This window comes from Lynx rufus, unplaced genomic scaffold, assembly GCF_022079265.1.
Source record: "Lynx rufus isolate CCGP_SWC_20201006 ecotype Redwood Valley unplaced genomic scaffold, mLynRuf1.p SCAF_20, whole genome shotgun sequence".
Taxonomy (NCBI): domain Eukaryota; kingdom Metazoa; phylum Chordata; class Mammalia; order Carnivora; family Felidae; genus Lynx; species Lynx rufus.
In genome coordinates, this window is record NW_025814835.1 from 19,298,697 (window position 1) to 19,326,662 (window position 27,966).

Here is a 27,966-nt window from a genome sequence, read left to right on the forward strand (position 1 = left end):
GTTGGGAGGAAAGGCATGTAGGCAAAGAACTACTTTTGATGGCAAAATTTTTGTGAAGATTGGGATATTTGGGGCTCAATGTCTTATTAGGACACAGATTCAAAACACGTGATAGAAAACTAAAGTGGCACAGAAAATACATAGTGAAAAGTATCTTCCTCTGATTCCTGTACTCCAGGCATTCAGTTGTCAGTTTCTTGCATGTGCATATACAAAGATAAAGCTGTATCTTTATTTTCCTCCACATATTGTAGCATGCTGTGAACACCTACCTGCACCTTGCCGTTTGCCTTTTAACAATTTAATTGGGATAATTTTATAAAAGCTCAAAGAGAGCCACTACATTTTTGTCTTTTAACATTCCACAGATGTACCATCGTTTATATAAGTTATTATGGAACGATTTCAAAGATAGGTTATTTAAATACATTTTCTGAATTTATTGTTTAAAGGCCCCAAGGAAGACTTCCTCAGTGGTTTCCAGCCTTTTGCTATGTGAAACAATGTTGCAACTTATATCCTCTCAGATAAGTTACTTTTGTATATGTGTGAGCATATTAGTATTTTCAGTTTCTATAAGTTACTGAGTCAAAGGGTACGTGAATTTAAAATTTTCGTAGGTGTTATGTATTTACAAATAGATAGCTATGTTATATACAAGTAGATACTTGAAAATTTGTTCTTCACAGAAGTCGTATCAATTTACACTCCTACTCTTTTAAAAAATGTTATTGTGGTAAAAAAACATAAAACATAAAACCTATCTTAATCATTTCAAAGTGTACAATTCATTAGTGTTAAGTATATTCACATTCTTGTGCAACCAATCTCCAGAACTTCATCATCTTGCAAAACCAGAACTCTTTATCCCTTAACCAGCCCCCCATGGCCCCATCCCTTAATAACTACCATTCTACTTTCTGTGTCTATGAATTTGAATATTCTAGATACCTCATATAGGAATCATACAGTATTTGTCTTTTTGTGACTGGTTTATTTCACTTCGCATGGTGTCCTCAAGGTTCATCCATGTTGTAACACGTTGTCGGAATTCCTTTCTAATGCTGACTCGTTTTCCATTGTATGGATATGCCACAGTATGTTTACCCATTCATCTGTCAACAAACTCAAGTTTCTTCCATTTCTTGGCTCTTGGGAATACTGGTGCTATGAACATAGGTGTGCAAATATTTCTTTGAGATCGTGCTTTCGGTCCTTTTGGATATATTCACAGAAGTGGAACGTTTGGATCATATGGTAATGGTGTCCTTAATTTTTTGAGGAACCTTACTGTTTTCCATTGCTACTATACCATTTTATATTTCCGCCAACACTACCACTCCCGCGTTATGAATGAGATCATCTGCTCTCTAACACCCCTGCCATAGTACATGATTGGCACTTAACTTTACTTTTACTTGGCATTAATCTCCCTATCTCCCTTTCTCTCTTTCTCTCTCTCTCTGTATTTCTCTTTCCATAAATGAGTCTGAGCACCCTTTCATCTGTTAATAAGCATCGTTTATTGCCATTACTGTGAACTGTGGCAATATCCTTGGTCCATTTTCCATTGAATTTTTGGCCTCTTTATTTGTAAATATTTTTTTCTATATTAAATAAATAAGCCTGTTTTCTGTAATATGAGACGCAAATCGTATTTTCCCCTTTGTGATTGTCTTCTGATTTCTGATCGTGGTGATTTTGTTTTCCCCTAGACACATGTACCATCTTGCTGTAATCGAACTGATTACACTTTATGGCTTCTGTGTTGTTTCATAGTTTTTTGTTTGTTTGTTTACAAAGTCCTTTTTCTGCTTCAAGAGTATAACAAGTTTTCCCATGTTTTCTTCAGGTATTTTTATGGTTTCGTTTTAAATGCTTGATCTTTGATATGTGGAATTCATTGTGTTATAGGTGTGGGGATAAGGATCCAACTTTATTTTCTTTCAGATGCCATTCATTGTCTCAGCAACTTTCTAGTATTTTTTCCCCCTGATACGTGGGAATTATTAGGGTTGGAAACCTGTGCTTTGGAAACTTGTTCTTTCATACTATTAGCAAATCCATTTAGTAATACTTCCTCTCACACACCTTAGTTCATCATAAAATGTAAAATAGCCTGTAAAATATGAAATAATAGAAGAATGGAGATTTTTATTTATGCTTGGGTTAGGAATTTCAGGAAAGGCAAGGATACATGTGGAAGTTGTGCTGATGGTAGGAATCAAAGGGAGAAAATCCAGCGGATCATGGAAAGAATTGTTGGACCACTTGCACAGCTTCTCTTTACCCCATAATATTGGGGAACATTGGGCTCTCCCCCATATTACAAATCACAAATACTTTATTAATTATGTGATTAGTACTTTAGTACCTGTTTCTTTCAATAATCCCCAGGAGGGCAGGGAGCATGCTACGTCATTTATTAACGTATCGTTGGCAACTATCAGAATACCTGCCTCAACCAGTATGTCCTGAATGACTGAACTTCTGAAATCCGCAAACATATCCGACACCATTAGCCCCGGCAATCTGTGCACGATTTAGGGAGAGACCCTGCATCTCGATTTTCATCTTTACAAGCCTTGCAATGGTAAGTGTTCATTCTCTGCTCTCAGAATAAATTAATTCCTACTGTTAGCAATGGCGACAGTCCCCCAATAGCAAATGCTCTAGTTCATGATGGACTGGTGAGGTGAATACTTTAGTCACTCAAGGTTATGAAGCTCTTGGGAACTCAGGAAGTTGAAGAAAATCTCAAAGTCTCACATGAAGAGTGGTTGGAAATGCTTTCATTAAGCCTTACAGATATCAGAATGTTGACCGTATTTTCTCATCAGCAAAGGAAAACATGAGGAAAATTGGGACGTTCTTATTTTTGCCTGCCTTCTTTGAAGAGGTCTCATGTTAAAAAGATCAACATGGAAACACTGACATTCCCACTTGAATTAAAATGAATTATATGTTACATACAGTTATAAGTTTATAGTTTAAAGGTAGAAACAAATAAAAGTAGCGTGTGTTACTTGTTAATTCAGGGCAGTTATTTTATTTAGAAGAGATTTATTCCCTTCCCAATGAAATAATCTTAATGCTTCTAGCTAGGCTTCCTAAAGATTTTAAAATGTAACCAGATCGATGCCCGCTTTTCAAAAAAACGTGCATTTCGTGAAGTGAAGAATGCAGGTTGCTATTTCATTGCCTCTGAAGGCAAAAGGGAAACAAAATTGCTTTCAAGCTAAAATAACTTATTTTTAAGGTAAAGCGTGTGTCATCTCTATGGTGAGTTGACAAAATTTGCAAGGAATTAACTTCCAGACTGGCAGATCAGCAAGAATGTAGTTACAGAGTCCAATTATGTGACACCAGAGAAGGGGTTCTTTCAAGGGAAAGATAAAGAAACAATCACAGAACTAAAACCTTCTAAAGAACCCACAGTCAGGAGACGGCCAAAATACAGCAACTGAGAAAGAAACTCATCTGAGACAGAAACACAGAGTGGCTTTTGCTTGGAGAGTGTTGTAAAAACACTGATGATAAACACACCCTAATTAGGTGGCAAATCAACCTTACAGAAAATGTCTGAATTACGTAACACTCTTAAAATAATTTTGAATCTTTACTGTAGGTTGTACCTGATGGATGAAAAAAAGTCCAGTAGATGAAAGCACCCAATATTTGCATTACTTTGTGTACAGTTGCATTAAGGCTACTTTATATTCTACGCCTTTCACTGGACATGATTTTTGTATCCATATTTGCTTATAGCGACATGGTCCAACACTCTTTTCTTTTAGGAGATACATAGTTTATAGAACTTTTAAAAAATTTATTTAGGGAAAGGAGTTTTATGACTTTCAAATGCATGCATAAGTGCTGACAGGACGAGGGGGAAGTGGGAAAGTGGAAGTTGCCTATGCATTTAAGAGAATCCTGGAAGGGCTTTAACAAACAGATAAGATGTGCTTCGAATGAGCTCATCCATCCTTTGAATAAAAACTGCTGGGAAGGTGGTGCTTAAGCAGTTTGTGGTCTTTGATGCAAATGGGGTTGACATTCTAGTTGCTTACCGCATTGTTCAAGCTCCCTTTCAAAGCCCAGTACCCAAACCTCAGCCCCACAGAGTTCAAAGGGCTGTGCAGCATGCGCTGGTCCACAGCCCTGTGTGCACATTAGAATTCCTGGTCAGAATTCCAGACACCCAGGCCTTATCTCTGATCAACTACTTCAAGAAGGGGTCTGGAGATGGGTGGTTTTTTTTTTTTCAAAACTCCCCACGTGACTATAAGGTACAGCCAGAGCCGAGAATTACAGGTCAAGAGAATAACTTAACAATGACATTCTCTGGACCCTTTGATTTCTATAATCAAGTAGATTTAGGTCACCAGGAAGCAAAAGGCTTATCTGGATTCCCTAGGTAGCGAATTTGTCAACATATCCCACCCGCTATAGTGGGAAAATGGACCTGCCTGATGCACAGACGTGTTAAGATAGAAATATTCATTGAACAAACGTTTACTGAGCTTGTATCATATGCTCTGTTTCAGGCAATGTGAATGATTTAAAAATGAAGAAGACATCATTTCCCCTGTTTTCATAGTATAATCGGAAAGATAAAAAATGTAAAGTGAGTAACACTGCTATATGGCAAAATCTGCTTTGATTCACAAGAGACGTACAGGCCGAATGCAGCCAGAGCTCAACATTTCTTTGGGTGGGGAGGCCTTGAGGAGGAAGGGACGTTATAGCCGCCCCTGACCGCCGGGGAGAAGGGTACATGCTGAGGTGTGGAAGAAGCAGGAGGAGAACTGAACCTGGAGGGAACAGAGTGAGACAGGGCAGCGGGAAAGAGCACGGGGCGGAGGAGAGAGGGCGTGTGACTTGTGGCCTCACCGTCATTTGCATGGAGCAAAGGGTTAAAGGATCAGATAGCACAGGTCTTGAAATGCATTAGAGGGTCCTACATTTTGTGTTAATCATGTATAAGGTGCCTCATTAGAGACACTTTGCCTCCGGAAAACTTGGGAGCGCATTGATGTAAAAATCCGAGATTGAAAAATGTTCTCTCTTCGTAGAAGCCCGTAGAGGTAAAGATGTCTACATCCATCCCTGTCTGGCCTAAGGTTTCTTAGAATTGTTCATTCTCCCAGCGTGGCCTCTGAGAAGGCTAGGGAAATGCTCTGTGTTTTTTTTCCCCCCTGCCACATTCAATAATGGTTAAAGACTTAATTATCTTTTTATGAGCCCAACAGTCCTAGTTTCTGTTGCTCAAACACAAAGACGTCATCTGTCTTGGGTAGACATTCGGCTGTTGAATTGGAGCGAAGGAATGGCGATGGGGGGGGGGTGGGGGGGTAGAGGTACACAATGTGCCGGGGAAGGTGACAGTGCGCCCTGGAGACATGGGATCCTGGAGGAGCTGACCCACAGATGAAGTGAGATGGGCTCACAAGAGGGCCCAACCCTGTGCACAGCACCTGGTCAGCACAGAGTGATGGCCTGAGAACATTTAAGGAATCAATTAAGAAATGGTGAACCCAGTGAAGTATGCATCCTGTGCTTTTTTTCTTCTCTGTCATTTTAAGCAATGCTTTCCTTTTATTTCTTACAATATTATCGTGAGAGATTACAAAGACCAGTATAGAATACTAATGTTAAGTTTTTATGAGAATCTCAGCATTAGGCCATATTTGTGTCACATTTTTTTAAGAAATAAAACTTCAGTGCGCACAGGGGTGGCTTAGTTGGTTAAGCATCAGACTTTGGCTCAGGTCACTATCTTATGGTTAGTGAGTTTGAGCCCTGAGTCGGGCTCTCTGCTGTGAGTGCAAAACCCTCTTCAGATCCTCAGTCTTCCTCTCTCTGCCCCTCTCCCACTCTGTCGCTCTCAAAAACAATTAACATTAAAAAGAATGTTTAAAGGAATAAAACTTAAATACAAGATGCACCTACAAAAATCTATGTTGTTTATGGTTTTAAATGTGGACACAAATAGTATTTTACTATATACATTGTGTGGCAACTTCCTTTTTTAAAACTCAACATTCTCATAGGAGATTTATTCATATTGGTTCTTAAAAAAATTTTTTTTAGTGTTTATATTTGAGAGAGAGAGAGAGAGAGAGACGGAGTGCAAGCAGGGGAGGGGCAGAGAGAGGGGGAGACACAGAATCCGAAGCAGGCTTCAGGCTCTGAGCTGTCAGCATAGAGCCTGATGCAGGACTCCAACCTGTGAACCAGAAGATCATGACCTGAGCCAAGGTCGAATGCTCAACCAACTGATCCACCCAGGCACCCCTTGATTCTTTAAAAAAAAATTTTTTTTTAATGTTTACTTATTTTTGCAAGAGAGACAGAGTGCAAGCAGGGGAGGGGCAGAGAGAGAGGGAGGCACAGAATCTAAAGCAGGCTCCAGGCTCCGAGCTGTCAGCACAGAGCCTGACACGGGGCTCCATCTCATAACGGTGAGATCATGACCTGGGCCAAAATCAAGAGTCAGACGCTTCAGCGACTGAGCCACCCAGACGCCCCCATACTGGTTTCCTTCAATGGCTGTTTAAGTGTATCATGTTATTGGAATATACTGCAACTTGCTTATCCATTCACATTGATAGATATTTGGGTTGTTTCCAAATGTTTACTTTACAAATGATGCTGTAGTGAATATTTCTGTATGCCATTCCCTGTGTGGATGTGAGAGCGTCTCTAGGACATATATCCAGCAGGGGAAGTCTTGGGTCCTTGGATATAAGGGTTTTGGAGGTTATATGGTTGAATGGCTCTTGAAAGTGGTGGCACCAATTTAAATGTCCACCAGCAGTCTAGAGGAGCCCCCCATTACTTCACCCAATGCCTTCCACTCTGTGGTGTCTCCGACTGTGGGGTGAGTTTATTGGTTTGAGTGATTAAGATGTGGGTACTGCATAGGGGATCTTTTGGAGATGATAAAAATGTTCTTAAATAGGAATGTGGTGATAGTTGCACAACTGTGTCAGTTTACTCGAAATATCGGTGAGCTGTGTATTTAAAACTGGCGCCCTGACGGAGCCTTTCATGTTCCACCTGCTCACCTCCCTCCCGCCCCTCTCACCTGTAGTACTCAGATTACTCCACATTCTACCTCTCTGCTCACCTTCCCTCTTTTCACCCCAATGAAATCAGATCTCTCACTGGAAAAGTTTAGACCGATTGATGCACAAAAAGTTATTTATGACTGATAACGTGTTTTTGTTTTGTTTTAGTTGTTTTGTTTTGTTTTGTATTTTAAGCAGAATCATGGAAATATAACCATTTGGAAAGGTCTTGTATCGTCTGCCGGGGCGGCCATAACAAAATACCACAGATGGCGGCTGGGGGGTGGGGGTACTCAAACAGGGTAAATTTATTTCCCTACAGTTTTAGAGGCTGAAAATCCACAGCGCAGGTACTGTTGGTTTCTGGTGAGCCCCCTCTCCCTGGTTTGTAGATGGCTGACTTCTCCTGGTGTCTTCACGTGGTCTTTTCTCTGTGCACCTGCACGCTTGGTGTCTCCTCCTCTTTGTATATGGAGACCACTCCCATTGGATTAGGGCCCCACCTTTATGATTTTATTTACCCTTAATTACCTTCCTAAAGGCCCTCCAAACACGGTTACACTGGGAGTTAGGGTTTCAACATATGGATTTGGGGGGAACAAAACTCAGTCCATAACAGATCTTACAAATAGGTCATTTGGCCTTGTCATTTACAGAGGTAGAAGATGCTGATTAAAAAATCTGTAGACATATCAGGAGGAAACGATCGTTTTACATTTGGACTAATTTTTGGAAGAAGCAAAATGAATTTAGCAACAGAAAGACTTCATCAGAATATTTGTTGTTCTGGTTATTTATTGCTGTGTAACAATTTATCCCAAACATTGTGGTTTAAAACAACAATCATTTTATTATGCCCATGGATTCTGTGGTCAAGAATTTGGGCACCACCTGGCTGAGTGGTTTGGGCTCTGGGTCTAACATGTTGCAGTTAGGTATGGCTGAAGCCAAGGTGGCAGCTGGTAGCTCTCTCTTCATGAAGTCTCAGGGCCCCTCCACGTGGAACAGTGGCCTCAGAGCTTTCACGCGTGTCCTAAAGAATCGGGTAGAAGCGGAATTGCCTTCTCGGACCTGACCTGAGGTCACATAACATCACTTCCCCGAAGAGTTTCAAAGGGAGGGAACACAGACACCCCCCCACCTCTCAATGAGGGGAATGTCATAATCACTTTGTAAGAATATGTATAATGGTATGATGTATGATGTATGATAGTATGATGTATGGCCGTAATTTTAGAAAGATTTATTTTTGTAATTATTCTCAGGTATAGATAGAAATATACACTGTTTGAAGAAACATTTGCATGGGGAAAGTGTCTTGCTTTCCTTGCAGATTCTCCTTCATTTGCAGCCCAAACAGGAGCTGGACAGCTCTGGATTCAAGCCGTTGTCCTTGTCAGGTCCTTCCATTTTTATGGGTTAATTCCATGTCCAGTTTGGTTAACTATCTGTTAGGACATCGTATTTCTCTTAACTGACCACAGAGTATCCCTTCTTTAGATAGTGGCTGAGGGGCTTAAACACTAGCTCAGGATTACCCAGTGTTATGGTTATGGGGCTGAACTATGTCTCCCTAAAATTCATATGTTGAAGTCCTAATTCCCAGTAATTCAGAATGTGACTATATTTGGAGATAAAAACCTTTAAGAAGGTAATTAAATTAAAATGAGGTCATTAGGGTGGGCCCAATCCAATATGACTGGGGTCCTTGTAAAAAGAGGTGTTGGAGCCAGACACACACAAGAAGAAGAACCATAGAGAAGAACCACACAGAAGACACACAGAGAATACAGCCACCTGTAAACCAGAGAACGGTGGCTCAGATACCTGCTGATACCTTAGTTTTGAACTTCTAGTCTCCAGAACTGTGAAGAAAAAAAAAATCTGTCGTTAAGCCATCCAGTCTTTGGTACTTTGTTATAGCAGCTCCAGCGAGCAAGTTCATTCACGTATCAAAGGTTTGACCGTATGAAATGTACTTTGAGGGGTGACTTTGAAGGCTCTGTTTCTCTCGCCATGTTTTCCAACTTATGTTTGAAAGCAGCAGATGCCTTTTTCTTCTCCCACATAAGTAAGTAAGACATAAGTCCCCGATCTATAAAATATACAAATAGTATTTTATTGGCATACATAACATTTTCTTGGAAGTTTGAACTATTGCCTTATAGAGTAAAGGCACTCAGTGGGAACGATGAGGTGACTCTGAGGACACAAGTACTCAGAAACCTATGTCATTTGGGCCAAAGGTGGCCCCACCCAACTTGCTGCCTTGTTCACCTGAGAGGGTCTCTCCTTACTACGTCACACACCATTTCTCTTGCTCACAAAATTCAACATTGTGTATTAGAACAGCACTCCCACACCTCCTCCCCCACCCCAGGCCAGAAAAACGGAGGTGGACGCTCAGCCTGGGGCTCTCCCAAGGCCGATCATCTCCCCACCAAACTGCTAGTGTGGTCTATCCCAAAGGCCTAGAGGAAACCCATCGAGACTGAGCAAGACTGCACAGTGGCAGAGCAGAGAGATTTGACACGATCTGCCGACCGGGCACGGCCTTTGGAGCCTGATGACCTAGCCGTGCCTCCCAAGTTGACCGTTACTAGCTACGGGACATGTCAGACATGTCACGTCTCTGAGTCTCAGTTTCCTCATCTGTCATAAAGGGGATTAGAACACCTGCCTTGTGGGTTTTTGTGCAAATGAAGTGAATGAAAATGTGTGTTTACTCCGCGCAGTGCTTTGCATATGGTTCATTAAATATTCATTGTCCTTACCCTCCGGAGAGCCGCTGAGGGCTCAAATGAGGTCGTGTGGATGGAGGTAGTCTGTGAGGAGTCACCTCTGTGCCAGCTGGAGTAGTGATGTGGTTTGACACGGTCTCACTCCTGACTGGACGGCTCTGAAGTAGACAGGCATTTACTTTGTCTTGGGTGAGAGAAAGGGGGCGAGAATATCAGGGAGGAGCAGGGGTGTGCTGGCCACTGAGAACATATGCCACTTGCACAGGCTCTAAAGGCTGACAGGCAGAATGAGTTTTGGAAACGTTTCTGCAGGGCTGTGTGAACTCTTTTCAGTCGCCAAACGACCGATTTTCTGAAGGATTTTGAAATATGAGCGGAGGCTCAAGAGTTCACGCTGTACCCCAAGAGCCATCTCCCTCACAGTCTGACCAACTCATCTCCCAGGTCGTTAAATTTGCCATTTGCACACGGACATATTAAATACTATCCAATAAACTTAGAGTATTGTTAAGAGTCTGTTTTATGGATTTGATATAGTAAGAAAAATTTTTTTTTTGTATTGGAAATTGTATTTAAATCTGCAGAGTATAGTCATTGGGATGTAGGGAGCAGATAGGCCCGAATGTGGCAGTTTTCCTTGAGCGATCCTGAGTGAGCATCATAGACATTGAAGATGGCTTCTGCTAATGCTGCCTCCTGCCAAGAGGGACCGCCGTGTCCTTACGAGCTTCCCACACCCACTTGGGGACCCCCTCTGCTGTGGGTTGGGCTCCAGTAGTTCATCTTTGCCTCTCCTTTTGCTGACTCTCCCCCATGACTTAGCTTCTGGAGTTTGTTTGGGCTTCATGATACACCCCACACCCCAAAACTATGAAATCACTCTTCTTTTAGAGGCACGAAGATTGCCCCCCATTTCGCACTTCATTCTTGTTCTGCCTTCTGAAGGGATTCTTCTCCTTTTCCTGTCTTTCTGTTAGTTGATTGGCCCTCAGCTAGTCCCCACTTCTGGGGTATAGTGTCTGGATAGGAAGAAGCTAATAGAATCAACAGTTGTCTTCAGTAGCTATCTGCTTCTTTGTCTGACAGCCTCTGTTTATGGGGCTTTGTAGATTTTGCATCCTTTAGTTTTCTCTTTCAAGTTTTATTTATATATTTATGTATGTGTGTGTGTATTTTGAGAGAGAGAGAGAGCGCACATGCACAAGTGGGGGAGGGCAGAGAGAGAGGGAGAGAGAATCCCAAGCAGGCTCTGTACCATCAGCACAGGGCCTGATGCAGGGCTCAAACTCATGAACCACGAGATAATGACCTGACTGAAGATCAAAAGTTGGACACTAAACTGACTGAGCCACCCAGGCGCCCCTCATTCTTTAGTTTTCTCTTATCATGAAACTCTCCTGGGAGCTGATCGCCTCACCAACTAATAATGCTGTAGCCAGCTGCTGGCACGGTAATGGATCAACAAGGGAGACAAGCTCCTGGAGGGACCTGGACTGGAATGGGTCCTCTAGGGAGGGGCACCTGGGTGGCTCAGTGAGTTGATCTCTGGATTCTTAGCTTCCACTCAGGTTGTGATCTCACGGTTCGCGCTGGCCTCACAATGTGCAGAATCTGCTTGGGATTTTCTCTCTGTCCGTCCCCTGCTCGTGCTCTCTCTTTCTCAAAAAAAAAAAAAAAAAGAGAGTAACGATATGGGTGGCAGAAGGCTTCCAAAACATTTTCAGTTTTTCCTAAGTTTCCAGATTGAATCAGAGAGAAGGGTTCAGAGGCACTTTGCTTTCTTTGAAAGGACAAATTGAATCTCATTGGCTCAGTGTGAGAACTAAGAGGGGCGAAGGGTGTATCTGTTAATTTTCATTTTGGCTGAAGTGTGGTGTGTGTGTGTGTGTGTGTGTGCGTGTGTGTGTGTGTGTGTGTGTGTCCGTCCCACAATAAGTGATGGCAACTGACATTGGTGATCTGAGGGAGGAGATGCTGAACAAGAATGGGAAACTGAGTCAGCCTGGTAGTAAGCCGGTGCTTGTTATGGGGTGGGGGAGTCACAGAGATGTGAGAAATGATCCCTGCTCTCCAAAAAACCTTCACCTAATGGAGGAGCCAAGATGGTGAGGGAGAAAGGTGACTTTTTGTGGGTTCAGAGCCAAATGACACACAATAAGCAGTTGGGAATCCAGGGGAGGCTGGGAAGGTCAGGGGAGACTTCATAGAGGAGGTGGCACTCGAAATGTACCTTGAGAGATGGGGAGGATTCTGAGAGCAGAGCATTCCAGACAGGGGAAGGCAGAGGTTTCCAAGGTCTGTCTGCAGGGCAGGCAGGGAGCAGTTTGCTGGCACCCAGGATTGGTCAAGGAAGAGAGGCCAGGAAAGAGAGAGAAATTTGTTGAGGTAGTTGGCAGGGAGACTTTGGCGCCTGAAAGGCAGAAGCCTGTGAATGCGCAGGTGTGCAAATGGTCACGAAGAAGGAAGAAGTGCCCAGTGGTCACTGGGAGAAGGCGCCATGGCTTTGCATGAGGGCCAGGCCTCCAAGTAAGGCCCCTGGTTGAGCTGTAATTCTGACAGGCAGGGGAGGGACGGGGCTCAGTGGGGAGGGGAGAGGGATTGGCAGGCTATGGTGGAAGGGACTCCCGGGACAGTCCAGGCAGCTGTCGGGCCAGCTGTTTTGCTCTGACACCTTAGGGATTAACACCAATACGGATAGAAGCTCCAGAAGGCCAGGCCGACTCAGAGGATCTCACAGGTCAACTGCTTCTTCTCTTCCTTCTCTTTTTCCTCCTCCTTCTGCTTCCTAATAGTATTGCTTTCAGATTTTTCCCCCCTATTTTCTTTACAATAATTTCCACCTTAAACAAAAGTTGCATGAATCTTTTGTAAAAATGTAAAGAACTTTATCCCATGCCCTAGGAGAGCAAGTCGCCAACTGGATGTTCTATTCTCCTGTGTTACATGATACAACCACCAACATCAGGAAGTTCACGTTGATTTATTACTAATGTCAGAGCCTCAGACCTTCTTCAGGTTTTCCCAATTGTCCTAACCATGGATGGTCTTCATAGCAACAGGATCCGGTTCAGAACCACACACTGCATGTATTTACCATGTCTCATTAGTAAGGAAGAAAGGAAGGGGGACAGGAAGGATAGAAGAAGGAAGGAGGTTCCTTTTAGTTGGCACAAATCATCAGCCCGGCCAGGAATAGCAACAGACGGTGCTCAACACTTTATGTTTCTTTTACAACCCAGTCAAGTTTCAATTATCTGCCCAAATGAGGGGTAGCATGGGCAGATTCAGAATAATTTTGGATTTTCTAAAGCATTCTGCAACAGTCTTGTATGTATGTATGTATTTGCTTTTGAGAGAAAGAGGGACAGAGTGTGAGCAGGGGAGGGGGAGAGAGAGGGAGAGAGGGAGACACAGAATCGGAAGCAGGCTCCAGGCTCCGAGCTGTCAGCACAGAGCCTGACGTGGGGCTTGAACTCACGAACTGTGAGATCATGACCTGAGCTGAAGTCGGCCGCTTAACCGACTGAGCCACCAAGGCATGCCAGTCTGCACAGTCTTGTAGCTGTTTTTTTTTCTCTCTGATTTCACATGACTCATACAAGCACGTATGCAGGTCAGAGATGTGCCTGCCGGGTAGAAGTAGACGCTGGTTGTCGTGATCTGTTAGTATGCCACAAATCAAGTAGAAAACCGAGATTCTTCCCTAAAGAATCCTAAATTCCTAAAGTGGATCAGCTGAACCTAAGCATAGCCCCTGTGACAGAGACCCTGCTCCAAAGCTTGGCCTGAGTGGACTCATTTGTCAGGATTGGCAGATGTTGCTTTAGCTTCAACTTCTAGTCCAGAGACTTGGGCTTGGCCATAACTGTCTATTTCACGCGGCTTTCATCTTTCATTTGGCAAAATGATTCGTGTGGAGTGTAATGTGCATCTCTGATTACTTACCCAGAAATTTATCTTCCTCTGATAAGATTGCTTCTTCCCTGCACAAAAATGAGAATTTTCACATAAGGCACCGAGGCAACCTTTCGTCTCCTTTTGGTTTGAATTCCTTGGCATCGCTCATTCATTCATTTCTTCATTCAGTTTACCTTTAATGAGCACCTGCTATAGCCATCTATGGGTACATGTACATGAATAAGAATAACTCTGCTCTCAAGGAGTTTGCCATTTGGCCCGGGGAGAAAGGCATGTGAGAAAATGACCTTCCTGGCGCAGACTGATGCCAAGGGGAGGCCCAGGTAAAGCGACCTGGTTGTGATGATCAGGGAAGACATTGTGGGGGTGTGGACTGAATATGAGTGTGAAGGGGGAGCAGGACTTGGACGTGAAGTCAGAGAGGTTGGTTCACTACTTACAGAGGGACGTATAACCTCCTCCAGTGCCATATATTTCATTGGAATTCCGCTACTCATGTTAGCTTGCCAGGTAAGGTGGGGCATGTCAGGCAATACTTAGAAGCATGGGACTCATAACATCCTAGTCTGTCAGTGTGGACAGAGCCCTTCACAAGTAATTGAATATGACTACTTTACAGATAAGGAGAGGGAGGCCCCAAGAGATCAGATTCTTCCAGCCAGGGACCCTCTTGAGCTGAGAATAGAACTCCACCCTCCCTCCCTCCACCGGAGTCCTCCTTCCACTATCCACTGTGCCCTCCACAAAAAACCAGCTGAGTGTGGAGATTCTGTCAGGGACCTGGGCTCATGAGCCTGGAGAAGGGCTGAGGCAGCTCTAGGTAGATTCCCTCAGCTGTTCATTGCAATTGATGCGTGAAGAGGGACAGAAAACACTGCGCAGTCAGGCCCTACGGCAATTCCTTCCAAACCTGCGCTTGGGCCCCAAAGGGAGAAGACAGCCCTGTAGGGTCTAGGGGGACTGGTGCAGAGTGGGAGTAAGGCCAGTGGCTGGAGATGCCGGGGAGAGAGGGCACCCTGAGAAGAGTTGGAGAAAGATTTGCCTGGGCCTCTGACCTGGAGGTCTGCTTCTCTGGCCTTCTTTCTTAGCTAATCTCCCCTCCTTCCTCCCTCCCCCTTCCCTTTCCCCTTCTTTAACATCTAAACATGCTTTAGATGCTTTTTTTTTTTTAAACTTTTTGTTTTAAAATAATTATTGACTTGCAGAATGTTGTGAAAAGAGTACAAGGAGTACCTCAGTACGCTTTACCTATTTTCTCTAATGGTTATATTTTACATAACTATTGTGCAATTGCCTACCAGGTGTTTGAAATCTTAACCCCCCCATCCCTCCTGGCCCCGGCCCCTGACATCATCAGTATAGTCCTCAGGATCATCCTTGGACAAACGTCTCATATCTGGCACGTGAGACTAATTTCGTATTCTGGATCCCAAAGTCCCTCTCTCAGTGAGAAGAAGGGAAATGATAACTGTCTTCGCCAATTCTAAAGAAAAATACAAGTGCAGACAGGATGATCCTGAACATGCTAACCAGATGGCCGCCATATTTAGCGAGGACTAAATGGATGCTGGGGTTTGGGAGCAGAGACTTCCTTTCAGCTTTGGGACCCGGGGGGTGGTGGTGTGGGGAGTGCCTCCGGATTATTGAACAGGACCAGTCAATGAGTCTGGGGCCCTCAGGGGGCTCCCCGTGGAAGGAATAAAGAGCAAGAGCTCCTCAGCTCCTGCCCCTTCCTGACTCTCCACCCTGGTGGTTCTTCTGTCAAGTCATTCCTGCTGATAGCAGCTTCTTCATCAGGTCTTCTGATCCTCTAGAGCACTGAACATCTAGAACTAGCCTCCTGTTCCTAGATTCTGGGTCGGGCGCTCTTCTTCCCCAAACACAAGCCTTGTCACTGCTCTCTTTCCTTAAATTCACGTTGCCTGACGCTGCTCCGTCAGTCTTTTGAAAGCACCCCTTCCTGTTACGTGCCCCGTGGCTGAACGACCTTCAGTAGCAGCACCTCTTGGACTTTCTGTCCTGGCGATGAAACCTCTGATTAGCCTTCCGAGTGTCATTCCTCTTTGAAGGCAGGTCCTTGGAGCACACCATGCTCATCATCGTGCGGTCTTCCTGTAATCAGTAATGACCCTGATCCTACCTTCGCTCCAGGATGCGATCAAAGCCCCAACTTCTCCATTAACTTCTCCCTGACTATTCTAACTCATAAAGGGAGTTCTACTTCAGAATTCCTACTACTATTTCCTATACTGTCCTCTTGGTATTTAATCATACACAGGGTCTATTGTTAATTTTTCTGCTGTTGAATTTTCAGTGCTGCCTTATAACCAGGCTTTCCACTCTGCCTTGGATCTCCACATATGGATCTCCACATATGGTGTAAGAATTTCTTCTTTCATTTTGCTTTCATATTCCTACTGGGAGACCTTTGCATCTAACACTCAGGAGGCAAGTCCTGGGGTTTTGAAATGGGCCTGCCACATTCCCGTGCCCTGTGTGCCAGTGGAGGGAGAACTGTGCGGCCCCTTTGGTGAGGCCGCTTTAAGAGGAGTGTCAAGAATCACGTGGGAAGGCTCGCTCAAATACTAAACAGGTTTGCTTGGTAGGGACCCAAATAAGGACAAATGCTCAGCAAATGTTCACCATTCTTATATATGCCATATTAAATACTAAATTTAATATTTTCTGAGTCCCAATATTCCCAGCTACGAACTGAGAATAGTAATATTTACCAAACAAGGCTGTTTTAAGGGTTAAATAAGGTGATCTGTGGAGTCACATACTGCCTGACATAAGTTAGCACCTAACAAATGTGAGCTCTCCTCTCCTGCTATTAGTTTCTGAACCATTTCCTGGGACGATTGTTCCCCATAATCCTCTAGAGCAACTCATCTGCTCAGAGCAACTTTAAAGGAAATCTCTAATAATTCCCCACTACTTTGTTGTTGTTGTTGTTGTCTGTTTGAATGATTCCAGTCCTTTTTTTGCGGCAAAAGATTGTGATAGGCTGCTTTCGTTTTATTTTATGACATGCCCTCCTTAAATGAAAATCACCACTCAAGAGATCCACTGATTTTTATTTTATTTAATTTCTTCTTGATGATTTTGACATTCTGAGTGGATTAGGATTAATTTAGCTTTGAGTTTTGGGGCTGCTCCTGTCTCGCTGCCTCTGGTAACTGGCAGCAGCAGAGGACCCGGGGAAGCAGAGCGGGCACACTATTGACTTGACTGAAGGCGTGGACGTCATGACGATCGGCAATGTCATGGGCAGAGATGAGTCTGTGGCCTCAACTGAGTAACTAGCAGCAGATCACGAATTGATTCTGTTGAACGGGTCAAATTTCTCCAAAGGGCAGATGGAAGTGTTCAATTGAGTATCACCTCGGGTCACAAACAAGGCTCCTCTCCTACCCGAGAGTAGGTGTTCCTTCAGTGGTCTCCTATTATCTTGACTCGGTTTTGACAAACACCCACTGCGGAGTTGGGGCCCTGCTGCTGCTGTTTTTGCGAGGAACATTTACAAGCAAGTCATGCTAAGGAGATGAGTCATTTAATCATAGTCTGCGTGGATCCCACCGCCCAGTCCCAGCCTGTGGGGACGATGGGAGGGGGCTGCACTGTGGATGTCAAGGAAGGAAGTGGGGAGCGACTTCCCTCACTCATCAAGAAAGCTACTTCCGGGCTGCCATCCGGCAGAAGCAACTTCTCCAAAATTGCTAGTATAAGTTGACGGGGCCTAGAGTACAGACAACTGGCGTATCAGCCACAACCTGGACTGATTTGCTCCTGCCTACCATGCGGCAAGACGTGAATCTACTGGGTATAGTGTGAGCATTTCTTCCCTCAGTGTTTCTTTACTATTCCCATTGGGCGAGTACGTAGAAAGTTCATAAATCCTATAACATGACGCCTCTCTGATGCTTAACTCTTTACCTGTGACTCCATCAAGGGGGGTGCTTAGTGCTGCCAACTTCAAAGAGGGGCCACACAGAGACCGAGAAGCTCGAAAACAGCCTGGCTTTATGGGTGTTCCTTTAAAAGCACATGTCCCTTTGGGTTTAGGGCTCTCGTTTTATTCCTTTGGTTCCTTCTTGCTCTCCCTTCTCAGATAATTAGTCTACATGCCTCAGCTGTTGGTGCATCAATAAATATTTGCTGAACGAACGAACGAAAAGTACCGTGGCCAATACGTATCAGCGCTCAGGATGTACAAGGGTGGCTGAAAAGAAGCACCTTGCTGAGGTGCTTCTCACTCCCTTGGTCAGGCAGACAGGAGGGGTGGCAAAGAAAGAAAAGAAAATGATGAAGATGCTTGGTTTTATCCCATCTGGGATAGCGGGCTTCCTTTTTAAAGAAAGTTCAGGGAATGGAAACATAAGCCAGTAGGCATGCATAGAAGAAAATGTGCTTTAGTGCCGAATGTAGTCCCTTAGCTTAGGATGGTGATAAATTAAGGCACGATGTCGATGAATGATCCACAGTGAAGTACTAGATGATTCAGACTTGGGAGCCAGCCACCTGAAGTCCTGGGGGGTTCTCGAGGTAGCTTGCTGTTCTAGAGACTTAATTACCACTGTAACTCATGACACATAATTGCATGTCAGATAGGCTAGTTTTCATGCTGAACTGCAGCCTTGTGGAGCTAAATGATGCTTCTTTCTCCTTTCCCTGCAAAGTGACCCACTAGCTTTCTGATACACATCTTGTTATTCCTCTTTCTTTCTTATAGTTCTTAAACACAAATAGGAGTAGTGACACGATTTGATGTAGAATTCACATAAAACTGTACAATCATAGCATCTTATATTTTTAGAGTTTATATGCTCAGTTAAAATTAGGGACAAAGTCACATCCTAGGGAATTTGGAGTTAAAATACATTAAATTGAATTTTAACTCAGGAACTTTGAAATCTCTCTCTCTCTCTCTTTTCATGTAGATACATTTCCCCCCTCCCTCCCCTCCCTGACTCAACCCAGTCTCATCCTGTTAAATCCAAATCTCACTATGGGATGTGTGAATGGGAAATAGATAGTTTCCTTTGGAATAGAAAGCCAAAGGTAGAACCCAAAACCATGTAGAAAAATCTGGAGGAATTTTATTATCTAATCATGTAATTATTTTACTGAACAGAGCACGAGTAGTTCTTAAATTTTTTACATCTGTTTTTCCAAAGAGTCAGACTTCATTATCCTGTAGCCATCAATTTAAATTCAAATTATCAAACTTCTGAATAGGAGACCAGATGTTTGGAAAGTTATTTCTAATGTAGGAAGTTCTCACCTTTTCTTGGAGATATTTCCTTTGGTCTCCCATGAACCTAAGAGCATCTAAGAGGAGGACCTAAGGAAAGGAGAAGTCTGTAGTTGAAGATTTATATTTATAGCCCTTGATGAACTGAATACATTTACAAGCTGCATTTTGAAATCATAATGATCTAATGTGAAGCAATCAAAATTCCAAAATCATCTAATCAAGAATGACATCAGAGGCAAACAATCTCTAGATGGAGTAGGTATAATTCCCTCTGTAAATCTTCGATTTAGAGCAGATGTTCTAATTCTGTGGATTGTCAGGAAGCGTTGAGCTAAGATGTCCAGAAGACAGTTACTTAGAAAAGGTGAACCAACATGAAACTTTTTTTTTTTTAAAGAGGAGGTCATTCATACCTGGTGTCTCCACACCTAGCTCCTAACCATCATTCCTCTATCAGCTGAGGAAGACTGGGTTGCCAGGCAAATCAGAGTGGTCATTGCCCAGGGGACAGGGGTGCCTTCAGAGAATAGCGTCAGGGCGGCCCAAGTCCTGCAGACGTGTGAATATTCTCTCTTCTTGGGGGAGATTCTCTTCCTTTTCTTGTCTCCCAGCCCTTTCCTATAGGACTGAGAACAAAAAAGAACAGCAGCAAGTTCTTACAGCTTTTCAATTCCAAAGAGTAGCTATTTTGGTTCATTGATCGAGGAAGACATATGGATTCAGAAACACGAGATCTATACGTTTTACATCTCATCCTTTGGCATCTTGATTAGGTGGGCCTCCTGGAGCGCGAGGGTGGGTGTGGAACGTATTGATATGGCCCCAGTTACTGTGACATTCAAGCCCTGGCCCCTGATCTAGAAACAGAGCTGTCGGCTCCAAAGGTCTGTTGTTAACAGTTTACGCGGTGTTGTCAGAAACTGCATTCATTCTTTACTATTTTCTTATTGCTTTTATAATAAATATTTACAGATTTATTGCATACTTATTTTCCAAATGGATAGACATTTTTAGAAGTGACATTTCTGAAAGTGCAGAAGCTATCTGGCACATATACAGTGTATCATACCATGTGTTTTCTGACAAGAGCATCATCGAAACTGTCTCCGTAGTTTATCTGATGAAACTCTATTGCAATACGTTGTATCAAGTTTATGGCCCCATTCTTCTCCTCCATGCTTTTTATTTTTACATGTGACATAGGGAAAATGGCAAGATTTTCTTTACTCCCTAGCAAAATAATCCATAAAAGCTGCAGGAACTTCTCTCTTCTCATAAATGTAGTGGGAAATCCTGCATTCTGCAGCTTGTCCCCTCTATTAGAGAATCTATTTCTAGTCATATGTCAATATATTGAGTCTTTCCTCTTAAAGAGAAAGATGGATGAAAGGAGAAAGTCATGGAAGAGATGGTAATATGTCTTAATGTTTAAACTCTGCATTATTTGTAATATGCTTTGACATTGGATGATGGGTGCCACAACAAAACAATTCTCTGGACTATTTTGGTATCCCCTGAAGCAGTAGGTTGGCTATTTCTCTGACAAATTATGATAGTACTGTAAAATACATGCATAAAAAGAGGTCCCATGACACTCTTGGAATTATAGAATAGAGAAGAGTAGGGCACCGTCTTAGTTTACTGTTAGTTGTCTTTGTTTCAAAAGAATCGGGCATTTTGGCTGTGGGGTACTTTTTCATTTTCAATCAAAGGTTCTGGGTTTAATGGAATACCTAGAGAAAAATCCATGAAAACTAAGGAATAACATTGTAGCCTCTTTGTGATTTACATTCTATGTTTAAGAAGGGTTGGTTTGAATAGTAGCCAAGGTATCTGCCTACAGTTGTTAGGACTTGACTTTGAGCTGATACAGGAGACCTACTTTATGGTAATTCTTCTTGACCTGTTTTGTCCCCCATAGACTCCCCAGTGGCAGGTAAGTTGTGCCATTAGAGGAAAAAGAAGATAAAGGACAGGTTATGTGTCTGTTTATATTGAAACTGCAACTAAGACAGGTGGGTGGATGTTTCAAGGAGGGAGATTTTGATTAACTACAAGGAAAACTTTCAAACCAGAGAAGCTTTCAACAACAAAATGACCTTCTTTGAAAGAGTGAGCTTCCTGCTAATAGAAGTGTTCAGGCAGACACTGGCTGATTACCCATCAAGATCAATTTAGAAGGGATTCCTGCTTTGTGGTTTATCTGATGTTTTATGTGTCAATCTCATCAATTGCAAGCATTCTAAGAATCAGTGTTCTATCAATTTACATATGTAAAATTTCATCAAAGTAAGATTTCACTAATTTGTAATTTGGAATAATTGGGCTGAAGTCTTTCATTACGTAGCACATATTTTTTCTTTTTAAAGAGTATAAATAAAATTAGAGGAAGATTTTAAAATCACTTAAAATATGCTGCTGTGTTTAAATGCTCTAGAAACACCAACTTATTTAGAAAAATTATATACTCATTATAAGTCATTTATTTAATATTGATTTCTATTAGATACCTTTTAGTATAAACTTCAAAGTATTCAAACTGCATTAAAAGCATTAAAACTTTCTTTGGACATACCCAAATCAGAAAGATTTCTTTTTCCCTTCTAAAATAAGTCTGAGTTAATGATAGTTTGCATATATTTATCTACATATGTTAAAGGATTTTCTTAAGGTAAAACCATGACTCTTATATGAATATAAAATGAACCCATGTTAAAGATTTTATTTAACTTTTTAATTAATGAAAGAACCAGGAAAGTATTATAACTGGTTCAAAGTAGAATCCAAAGACAAGATACATTTATAGGTCATTAGGAATGCCAAAATGAATTTATTTAAATAGATGCAAAACTGACTTCTTTCATAGTGGGAGAGGGATGTCAATTAAGCCTCCACTGGACAGATTTTTGCATTTTTAAAAAATGTTTTATTGTTGGGGCACCGGGTGGCTCAGTCAGTTGAGTGACCAACTCTTGATTTCAGTTCAGGTCATGATCTCAGGGTTGTGGACTCAAGCCCAGAGTCAGGCTCTGACTCTGGGCTAAGCATGGAGCCTACTTAAGACTCTCTCTCTCTCTCTCTCTCTCTCTCTCTCTCACACACACACACACACACACACACACACAGACAGACACACACACATACTTTCTCTCTTTCTCTCTCTCACCCTCTGCCCCTCTCCTCTGCTCACATACATGCTCTCTCTATAAAATAAAAAATTTAAAAAAATTAAAAAAAAGATTTGATTTTTAACTAATCTCTCCATTCAACATGGGGTTCGAACTCACAGCCGTGAGATCAAGAGTTGCACACTTTACCAATTCAGCCATCCAGGTCCCCCCAGGTTTTTGCTTTTTATGGACAGGGTTTAGTTGTATTATAAGTTGACTTCTATCTTTTCAGAGTTGTTAAATAGCCTAATCAAAGATAATGAGAGGCAGAGAAAACCTGAATGAATGAACCAGTCAGGAAAATCAAATTTCAAACTCCTCAGTTTTTCCACACATGCACACACAGGAACACACACACAATTTCTATCAAGTCCGGTCACTGGGAAGTTATAGTGATACTGTGTTGGACATAGTATCTCTCTCTACTGATATTGAACTCACTATTTCTATGTTCAAGACTCAAGTGAATTTCAGAAATTCAGTTCATCACACTTTCTATTCCCAATAATGGGAGGTGATTACATTACCGAGCACAAGATTTATAAACAAGATGATGGCTGCATGGAGGATAGGAGGTTTACTCAGCTCTCTCAGATGGATGTTCATGTGGTCCATGGAGTTCTCAGTGCGTGTAGGGCTCCTTTAGCAGTGATGTGGCACTTTCTTGTTTTTTAAAGTTTTGGATAAAAAAATGCAGGACAGGGGTCACCAGGAAAAATGATATCATTGCCGGATAAAAGATAAGAAAAATGAGTTGGGAAAAAAACCCATCTAGGTCATACAATACTCAAATGACAGCCCTTTTTTCAAGGGGATCGTTTTAGGGAACTGAGCAGTTAGTAGTCTGAGGAGCTTGGGGACCTTTTTTTAAATTATCCTCAAAGATGCCACCATCTTTGTGACAAGGATGTTGGACTTTCCCTGAGTCCTGTGTTCACACAAAACCGTGCGATGGTTGAGAAATCGTACCACCTGTCAGTCGGTTAAGAATTGACTCTTGATCTCAGCTCAGGTCATGGTCTCACAGTGGAAAAGTTTGAGCCCCACGTTGTGCTCTGTACAGAGAGCACAGAGCCGGCTTGGGGTTCTGTCTTTTGTTCCCTCTGCCCCTCCCAGCTTGTGCTCCATTTCTCAAACAAACAAACAAACAAAAAACCACACACAAAACAACAACAACAACAACAAGCCAAATCCAAAACCAAAAACAAACCTTAAAAAAAAACAAGAAAGAAAGAAATCTTCCACCCTTGTGAATTTCAGGGAGTGGCTAACCACAAAGGGCAAACTTGCTTGATCTGTTTCAGAGATAAGATCCATTTCCATCCTTATGACTCTTACAACTCTCAGTGTTAAAGTATAGATGCTGAATTCCTTCCTTAAGCAAGCCATGAAAAGCAAAAATTTCAAACACAATCCAATAATGACAGCAATGCTAGAATAAGTTATAGCCACTTAGGTAAACATATTGGGAGGACACCGCTAATAATCTTTTCTGAAACCACTCATTATTAAGTATAATTTCTGGTATATCAAAGGAGCCAGAGCCATTTGCCTCTCTGTGCCTCAGTTTCCTCATTTGTAAAACTAAGAGTTTGGCCTAGATGATTGCTAATATTCTTTACCTCTTTAATACTGTGAGCTCTGGTCATTCTTGGATTCAGCTTTTCAGTACAATGGGATCTGCTGGTTTCAGAGTTTCCAGGTAGTTAAGCGGTGAAAAAAATGAAAGAATTGCTCTTCTCTGTAATTTATCTCTGATCTGGATTCTTGAATGAAAACTATTATTTATGTATTTACGTATTTATTTATGAAAGCGAGTGCGGGAGGGGCAGAGAGAAAGGGAGAGAAAGAATCCCAAGCAGGCTTTGCACTGTCAGCACAGAGCCCTCTGCGGGGATTGAACCCACAAACCGTGAGATCGTGACCTGAGCCGAAAACAAGAGTTGGATGCTCAACCGGCTGAGCCACCCAGGCATCCCTTGAATGAAAACTATTCTGTTATACCATGTAGTTGCCAGAGGTTGCTCAGAAAAAATAGGCTTGTATTTGTTTTTAAAAATCTAATGTCCTCAATGAGGTTCATGAAATGCTGGGATAGGGGCTGGCGGAAGGAGGCCTTGAATTCTACTGTTTTTAAAAACTGAAGGGAAGTAGTTTGTTTCGTTTGACTGAATACTAAGGCTAAAAGGCTACTTTATTGCACTTTGGGTGTGTCAGACACTGTTCCAAATGATTTAAGTCGTTGTGGTGTTTCATCCTTATACCCAATGCAGTAGTACTATAGTTACCATTCCCCTTTTACTGCTGCAGGCACTGAGATATGGCAAGTTGGAATAGCTTGTCCAAGGTCACAGATCTGCCAGGGAGAAAGCCAGACTGCGGAGGGAGCCCTGTCATCTGGGGCTGAATCTGTGTTCTTGACTACTCTGCCACATTGCTTCAGCAGAATAGCGGTAGGCTTTGATGGGCACTGACAGCCCTATAATCCTACAAAAGGAAAAAGGGCCTCTTGTGCAACTGTGCAAACCCACCGTGCACAAAGAGAATAAACAGCAAGTTTCATTGTACAGACATTTAGATGAGTGAAATACCTCACCCAAGGTTATAAACCCGAGTTGACCATGAACCCGAGGAACCCATAGTCTTTTCGTTTCTAACTCTTAACCTCTTGTTCATTGCTACTTTATTCTTGCAGCTGACATTCTGGAGAAAAATGAGTCTCTTTTAAGAGTTTCTTTCTTAGAGCTTGTCATGCCACAGAATTCTTTAATGTTTGCAGCTCATGATAATATGTGGTCTTTGCTAGAACTCCTGTGGTTTGACACCAGCCTATACTAGAGATTATGGAAGCTTTTGTTTTCTTAAAAAGCTGGCCGCTCTTGGAATTTAGGCTTGAGAGAACAGAAGTGAGGTTGGTTTGGCTCCAACAAAGCAGTCAAGTGTAACTAATACTGTGTTATTAGCACGGGGTGAAATTTTCAACTTTCAGTATCTTGATGAAACATAGACAATAAAAATTGCTCAGTGACTTTTTCTAACCTTTCTAACCTGTATTTTACTCCCCAAGACCACGATCCACTTTGCATTCACAGACAATAAGCTAGGGAGGTTGAAAGTTTGCCACTCATGGCGAAGAATGGCTTCCCCCTAAACTAAACAGCTCCGTTTGGCAAATTTAAGTCTCAAGAAGTCTTAAAATTTTCCAGGTACTGAAATGTTCTTCCTAATGACAGATTGAAATAGCTGTCAAGGCTCCAATGGAGTGAGAATCCTTCATTAAGAGGTTCTGAAAAAATCTGAGGAGCTGAGCTGGTCAAGTCCCCAAGTGTGATACGAAAACATTTCCTGCATCCCCGTGGATATTTAATTAATCTAATTGTTTTGAGATGTTCTATTTAAAAATACAGTAGGAATAAAACAATACATTGTATTAAAATCACAGTGGTCTTAGTCAAGGCCCATTAACATTGCAAGTGGAGAAATCTATACACATATCTTTATTGGGGTTTGTCTAGCATTTCTCTCCTGTAGGCATTTTGGAAGGTTTGGAATGTGGTGTATGACTTTGAAATGTACTTTCTAGCTGTCAGGCATTCGGTGATCAGGGACAGTGTGTTTTTGCATTATATAAGAAAAAAAAAAAAAGAATGCTGTTTGTTGCTCCTTCAAATTCATTCTTTGTCAGAAAAAGAAAGCTGTAGGAAGAGTCAAGGTCAGTTCACAGTCCAGTAATGAGATAGGCGTGGAGCTAGCCTCTTCTGTGGGCTCCTTGGAGTTCTCCTTTTCTCCCATCCCACATCCCACTCTGGTGCCCAGCTCAGGCTGCTTTCCCGCTGGATTTCTCCTAAGTTCCTGACTTATCAACTGGCTGCTTCCTGACTGCAGACATTTGTGGCTTGGGAGAAAAAATGCCATGGAGTTTGGAGAGAAGGTGGTGGGGCCGGTCCTTGGTGGGGAGGTAACGTGTTGACAACAAAACTTACAGAATGAAGTGTCAGGAAACACAAGTTATAGTTCTCGTCTAGCTCTGACTCCAGACTTGGAGATTCCACTGAACGCCATTTTTTAATTCCTTGGAAAATAAGGGCATTGGGCTTGTTAGTAATTCTCAAGCTTCTTTTAGCCTCAAGACTCATTCTTCATGGGGAAATGTATATGTCAGCATAAGACAGAGTCAAAGGTAGTGTTGCTCTGTCTGAATGAGGCAAGCCTGACCCCACTCAGCCCTTGGGTTCTCCTCTCAAGCATGCTCCTCCTTGGCCTCATTCAGCCTCTAGAAGGATCCTGAGGAACATGAATCGAGAACTAGATCAGATACACATTGAAGACTCTAAAGGATTCTGCTCAGTGGAGGATACAAGCAGAAGTGAAGACCGTTCCTTCCACATATAAAGATGCCGTGTGTGGGGGGGAGACAAAGGCAAAGGATGTTCGATAATTAGAAGGCAATTAAGCCCTACCTTGTGAAGTACTCACCAAAGAGAACTGTTAGGTTTCCTTCTCCCTAGTGAGGCTTATTCATGACCATGACCTTAGTATACCGAGTCTTAACCTTTTTGGTGTCTGCCCCATTTGAGAAACTGACGAAAAATGTGCATAACAACCACAACATTTTGAAAGTGATTTCAATGTCTTTCAGATGCCCAAAGCCCAACCATGGATTATCAATGAAGAACTCTGCCTCAAAGACCTCTTACTCACTTAGTTGCTAATTTCTGGTTCACTTGAAGGCGTTAGTGGTTGATACTAGATCAAGGCTAGAGATGTTTGCATTTTGAGGTAGGGCTTCTGAAGATGATGTAACTCAAAGGAATGGCTCGGACACTGGGGATTTGGGGGCCTATTGGCAGGCCAGTGAGGAGTTCTTGTTAACAGTCTTAGAAAAATAGTTAATACTGTTCGCAAGGGAATGAGCATTATTATTTTTATTTACTTCTGAATGTTATCAAGATCAGTTAAAATTACCATTTTAAATGTGGCATATTTATTGTAGGAGAAGTAGTCTGCATTTTCTCCAGCTCATCTTGTCCCCAGGATGGGTAGATTGCCCCCAAAGATGGCCCAAAACTCCCATCTATGAACATGCTTGTCCCTCCTCCCATCAAGAGGTAGAAGCAATGTCCTCTCCCTTCTGGTCTGGCCTGGCCTTGACTTGCTTTGACCAATAGACTATGGCAAAAGTGACACTGGGCCAGTTATGGAACTCACTCTTAAGAGGTCTGTTAGCCTCTACCTTGTCTCTACCTCCAGTCTCTCTGTTATGCTCCTGCTGCTAGATGAAGAAGCTTGGGCTCCACCACTAAATGCTGAAGAGTCACAGGAGAGGGGTTCTGGAAAATAAGATGCCATCTTGGTTGGTCTAGCCCCAGCTGAGCTCCCAGGTGAATACCACCATATGAGTGATCTCAGCTTCAACATCACGGAGCAGAAGAACTGTCAAGCTGAGCTCAGCCAACCCAGAGAATTGTGAGAAATAATGACTTGTTTTAAGCCATTAGGTTTTTTATACAATAAGTTACTGACACATTATCCTTCAGGTGTTTATAGGCAAAACAAATTTCTATTATTTCCTGCACGCAACTCAAAATCCTGAAGTTATTTAATTGTTGAGCTATTTTATAACCACCTCTCATTTGATTTGTTGCTTCCACACTAGGTTCTCAGAATCCCACAGGAAATACATATATCACTGGTTGACCAGTGAGGGTTGGACCGGTCTGTGGTCCAAGCACTCACTCTGAGGACTGACTTTTTTTGAGGAGTCTCCAGGTCTGGAAAGATTTAGACATGCGATTTTCAACTTTATG